Here is a 6,014-nt window from a genome sequence, read left to right as displayed (position 1 = left end):
CAAATGGGCTAAATTCTTCTCTGCATTCAATCCATTGTTCTCCAGGGGCAGAGTTAGAATGGGCACCATAACAAATGATACAGAACCATTCTTGTTCGTCATCAGAACTGTCTTCATCTTGCAATACTCTTCTCTTAGCGGGGTTTTTAGTCGGCTTTTTTGTTTGTTTACCCTTTCCCTTGCATCTTCCCGTCCCTTTTCCCTTAACCTTCTTTTTAGTTTCGCTTTCTTTTTTTCTTCTTTTTACTAGCCTGTTCTTCTGCTAAAGCATTTTTCTCTGGAGTGTCCGTAAGAACAGCTGTCTTTCTTTTACGTGCTTTAGTATGTCCAATTAGTCGGGGAGGTGCTTTAGGCAGTGGTCTTATTAGCTCTGGTGACAAAACTGCTGCATTTTTATCTCCTGAGTTATTATCAACTGATTGAGGAGGCTGGAAACTGCAGCAAGGGATAGGTTCCGGAGAGCACTGACGTGTCTCTTGCTCTTGATTACCTGATGGTGCTCTTGTACACTCAACGCTGCAGTCGCTTGGCCCAGGACAACAATACTGAAACAATATAGGTTGATTAGGGGTTGGTTGTCCGCGGCACAAGCAGCCCCACATGAACGGCACATTTTACCCCGTTTATGATAGTGTGATATTTTGTCTCACATATAAAAATCACTGTACACAAAGCATTAAAATTACACTGCATAACAAACTAGGATAAATAACAAACATTTTACAAAAACTCACATATTAAAAGCACGAAAAATGCTAGCTTGAGACCAAAAAGTATTGAAACAAAAATATTTACTTACGTGGCGCTGGAGGACCCTCACATGCAGTGCGACTCGGTCCGCGTCGCTGATGCGACTAAAATGGCAGCCGCGTGTGCGCAACTGTTAGGCCTTACGCGACACAATACGATCGAATATCTATCTCTTTCCGTTTTTGAGATATTTGCGTCGGCACAATTTACCCCCGGCACTTTCAGCCCCGCTCTCCCCTATACGAACCATTGTTAACCACGATTTTGTTCCTTTTTGTTTTTATAATGGCAACAGAAATACAATAATAATAAAAACAATGGGTCATGGATATGGTACGAACAGAGTTTTAATAATCAGAATCCATTTTTAAACACATGACAAAAATGTTTATGCATCGTGAAAGTCGAACTCCTTGGTTGTCGTTCATAAAAATGTTGTTAAATTCGTATTGATGTAACCACTTAGTCCTTACAAAATATAAGGCAGGGCAACGTCCGGCTAAGGAGGTTCGTTAAACAACGCAGCTCTCAAAAGGACTAGATGTCAGGAAATGAAAGAGCTTGTTACTACATAGTGTCTACCAACATGTCTTAAAGTAATATTGTGATGGTTGGGGGAGTGTGACAGCGCAATACACGGTATAGAGCGCCATCTCTCTTTCACACGCAGGAATATTATTTTAAGATGTGGCGCTAGGCCGCCTGGTCACTGAAAAATGTTGAGCAGAAGGTTTGCTTAAAAAATCTCGTCAAATAAGAGTAGTTTAACGGTAAAGCCAGCCTAAATGCGATACGACTGCACGGATAGCCGAGTGATGAGATCATCACGCTAATCCCACTGAGCCCGACGTGTTGCGGGTTCGATCCCTAAAAATCTCCCCGTGACATAAGCATTAAATGCCTTGAAGGAGTCGTTTTAGTCGTGTGCTAGGCACACGCCTCTCAAAATTTAAGGAATCTTTTAGGCGTTGCTGGCTCACTGTAGGCTAGCGATTTCATATTAGAATATTTGGAGTAATGTTTTCCTCACGATGTTTTCCCTTTACCTTTGTGTGTTTCAACGTTTGTCTGTAGTGTCTTAGAATATTCAGTATCTTATAACTTTGGAAAAGTCGCATTGGTACTTGCTTGAGCCGGGTTTGAACCTGATCTGCGTGCATACAAATTTATACATTGAACTCTGATATGAAATTGTTCTACTTGAAGTATTATTTCAGATATGTGTTTGAACTACTTTCTCCAAAGAGGTAATATGTATTCGTAAAGTAAGTTGATGCAACGGTTTACTCAAGCGTTGTTATCGGGATTTGTTAGCTCATGATTAAGAACTCCGGTTTTGTCCAAACCTAGTCGGGCAATCCCGATAAATACGCGTGAGAATACCATTGCATCGTTAATTAGTAGTATTTGTCTGATTTCATCAGGTTAGGGATATACTTTGTTCGTTAACGCTATTGAGCGAGGGTTGAGATTTGAATGATTGTACAAATATTGGTGACATAAATTGGATTTGTCAAAGAACATGACATTAGATGAATTTTAATAAGATTTTACGAATAGAAGTCTTGTACCAGTAGTACGACTTTCAAAGACTTTTTATTTTCGTGAGCCTGGTAATAATATTTTCATAGACTTTTCGTTGTTTTTTTCGTGGACTTCTGCTAACTAATTTCAATGTGGCCGTATTTGCAATAGTACAAGTTTCAGTGCTGAAAATATAATTTCCTTTTGGGTAAACTTGCGGTTTCTTGCGAGAGTGGTTTAAATTTTTGTGTACTGTATAAAATATTTTTGATTCCGACTCTTACCCATAGTAGATAATAACCTTCCACTAAGGGTCTAATTATTGTCATACAATGACATATCTTGGTTTCTTAAACATAACACCAGATTGTAAACGTGCGGTTACATCCCATATGGAAAATAAACATTTTTTTTTTTTAAATTCGAATTCACTTTTTAACGAGTTTAAGAGAACGCATGTGTCGCGGTTCTATGAATAGATTTGTACGCACGGAGGTGTTGGTTCCATCGCCTACATTAGCCTACGTGGACTAATACATACGTCAGGTTTTCAAAATTATATGTACGTTGTTGATTATTATAAGTCACGACTAACAAAAGATTGTAAGAAGATTGTGAGTAGCAAAATATTGTAACAAAACCTGTATTCCAAATAAAGGTATTTGAAATCGCCAATCCGCACTGAAACAGTTTATGAATCCTGTCCACTGAATATTTGATCAACTGCAAAGATATCGACGAAAATTAACATATAAACGTCTCCAAATCTTCCCTAGCTCAAAAAGGACGAAGTGCCACTAACCTAGTTACAACAGCCAAGATCCCAATAAAAAAGATTAATAAGCCCTTCAAGGTCCACAAAGAATTTAATCAGAGGGTCCAGCGTCCAGTCTTATACGATCAAGGACCTCCTTTGTTGGCCACCATATTGGCTGTAAGTTAAGGCAATAAACTTGAGAAAAGGGTATGTAAATATATTGCGGTAATTTACCGCCACTAAATGATGCAAGTATTACTAATAAGGTGGCCTAAGATGTAAGGACTGTCGAATAAAAGTAGGGTTGGGAGTTTGTAGCGCTGTTTGTTCTCTATAGCTATTGAAGTTTTGTCGGGTCGATATCAGGGTGTTATCCACTGTAATCTTGTCGTAAATTCCAATTCGACATAACCTAATTTTCATCATTCCAAGACTTTTTTAAATAAGGATTTCAGTGATGGACTGTAGAACTGGTTCCTGGATTGAATCTGGGGATGTCAACCCCAAGGTAACATCGATAAAAAGGAGGAAATCGATATAAATTAATCAGCCTTTTCTTATCCTACTAATAATATACTTGCTGTTCCAGCAATCATTGTTGTGTCACACAAATGAGTTAGGAATAAAAAAAATGTGGGTATGAAAAATAGATGTTGTCCGATTTTCAGACTTATGAGCTGTTTCAGAGGAGTTCAATATATACTGTAGAGCTTCTAATGTATTTTATACATAAGATTACTATAACATATAATTTATTGCTTATACGTATTTACATAGCCACTTTTAGGGCATAAATTGTTGGTCTGTCTGACTATCCCGGTTTAGGAACTGCTGACAAAGGCACAAAAAGTTATGTGAGTATCTCATAGTATTTCGTGTTTTCCAGATCAGTAATTGTGTTGTTGACTTGTCCAAAGTTTAGGCTTATTTATTTGGTTTTGCTTGAGATAACTTTGTCTCGAGACGAGACGAAACCTAAACGAAATTTAGGTATGCTCATTTGAGTTATGATTTATGTACATATTTTTTTTCCAAAATGGGCTAGTGCTTTCATGGTATTAGATTTTCTATTTCGAAGGGGCTGCCACCATACAAGTCACATGCATACGACACCCAGACTCAGAACAAGCATACGTGGATCACACAAATGTTTTTCTAAGAAAACGAACTGATCGAAACTAAGACACGATGCGCATAGTGGGTTTGGCGTGATGACCTATACAACTTGACTATCTGTGCAATTTGTATATTGTAGCATTTTTACTTCAAAGTTATAAATAAAAAGCTAAATTGCTCCATCGCAAATCTTAGTTTGAAATCGTTCCTTTATCTGAGATCCAAATCTATTTCCAGTCAGTCCATTAATAAAACGAGACTTATTCAATGAATTCAAAAAAGTTTGAATAAAGAACAAACTTGGTTCTAGGGGACCTACTGTGACTTCTTAAAGTAAGACTGCATTTGTAGAAACAAGACACAACGATATACTTTGCATAGCGCTGTCCCGCTTCTTCTTCTGCAACAGTTTTACTTGTAAAGGTGGTGCTAAGTCACAGATCGGGTTCCGAACTTTCGATTGAGTGTGTTTGGTTAATTGGCTCCATAATGGAAAGCGTCGAGGGTGAAACTGGACCAAATGGGGCCTTACAAAAGTTTCCTAAGCGAATGAATAAAAGGGAAGTCGAATTGATCCTTCGATTTAGTTTGAGACATTGTTTTGGATTCGGGTTTAATGTTTGTATTATAAAAAAGACTTTCAGTTTAACAATAGTGATAGACTTTAAATAATCAGAGATTATAAGGTAAGCTATTGTGTCCAAATCTAAATATGAGAAGTAGAACCTAACCTCTTCGTCGCATTTAAATGCATGATTTTCTTAACAATTTAAAAACAACACTTTGGAGTATGTAAAAAATCTCATTAGCTTTTTGAATGCTAATTCATAAAATGTTATACCTAACTTGGAGTAAACTTATGGCTTCGTCGTGGACGACGAAATTAAAATTACGAACTATCTGCATGTAACACCTTTTACTCGCCATTAATTATTTGATACACTAGTCTTCCCGTTTTGTTTAAATAGGTGCTAGCGTATTGTAATTAAAATAAATGTTAGTAAATCAATTGCATAAAAATAAAACACGTATTTGACTCAAGAGCGACTTTCAGGAGTATTTGTCCAGAAGTTCCTTACTACATTTATTTGCTATTGTTTGTGAATTATAATTCGGCCAATAAAGATAGGATCTTGCTCCTGTCTCCAGGGTCACACTCCGCTGTCTGGACCAGCCTAATTAATCACTGGAAGTGTAGAGGCTGGCAGAATAAATAGATTTTCTCTTGTATCTAGGCTGTTGAATTTTCGTACACGGAATACTAAGTTTGGTAAACTGTTTTGATATTTTGGTTTTTTGTTGTTTGGAATGCATGATTTTTATTTATTGGTGAAATAAAACAACAAAAAAATGGTTTTTGATAGAAAATTGAAAGTTTCTTCCATGATTTTCATGGCATGAAATTCCATAGCATAGCATGCTCAATTCTCGAACCATCCCCACATGGAATGAGGCCTGTGCCCAACAGTGGGACAGTCAAAAGCAAGTAGGTACAAGACCGAAATACACAGATAAATCTACATTAACGCCTGTCAGTTTAATAAGCTACTAGCAACACAATAATCCTGTTTTCCTCTCCCAAATCCAAAAATAGTCCTCAACTATCTTGGAACGTTATCAATAAAACATAATCCGTTTATTGGCACCATTAGTCTTATTTATATCGCTTCGCTAATGCGACAAACAGGACGAGCAGCCATACATCATGGTACTAGACCGTAGATGTTATTCCTTCTAAGAATATAGCTTTGCTATCAACTGCTTTTTTAGGCTTTTGGGCTTTTCTTCTTTAAGTGTTTTGAGTGGTCGACAATTTATTTATATACATTTAGGAAGATTTATAATCGAAATTAATGAACCGTTTAAC

At 37.1% G+C, this 6,014-nt stretch overlaps 1 long non-coding RNA gene across 1 annotated transcript; it reads right to left on the bottom strand.

Moving 5' to 3' along the window:
* Window positions 1-260: 260 nt before the first annotated feature.
* On the bottom strand, window positions 261-920 carry LOC113495207. Its single transcript, XR_003400703.1, has 2 exons — window positions 800-920; window positions 261-545 (listed from the first exon to the last, which is right to left on the bottom strand). It is a non-coding gene; the product is annotated as an uncharacterized LOC113495207 (long non-coding RNA).
* Between the last annotated feature and the right edge of the window lie 5,094 nt (window positions 921-6,014).

Source organism: Trichoplusia ni, chromosome 6 (genome assembly GCF_003590095.1).
Source record: "Trichoplusia ni isolate ovarian cell line Hi5 chromosome 6, tn1, whole genome shotgun sequence".
Classification (NCBI taxonomy): domain Eukaryota; kingdom Metazoa; phylum Arthropoda; class Insecta; order Lepidoptera; family Noctuidae; genus Trichoplusia; species Trichoplusia ni.
The sequence above is the reverse complement of the archived record's forward strand: the minus strand, read 5'-3'. Positions and strand labels throughout refer to the sequence as shown.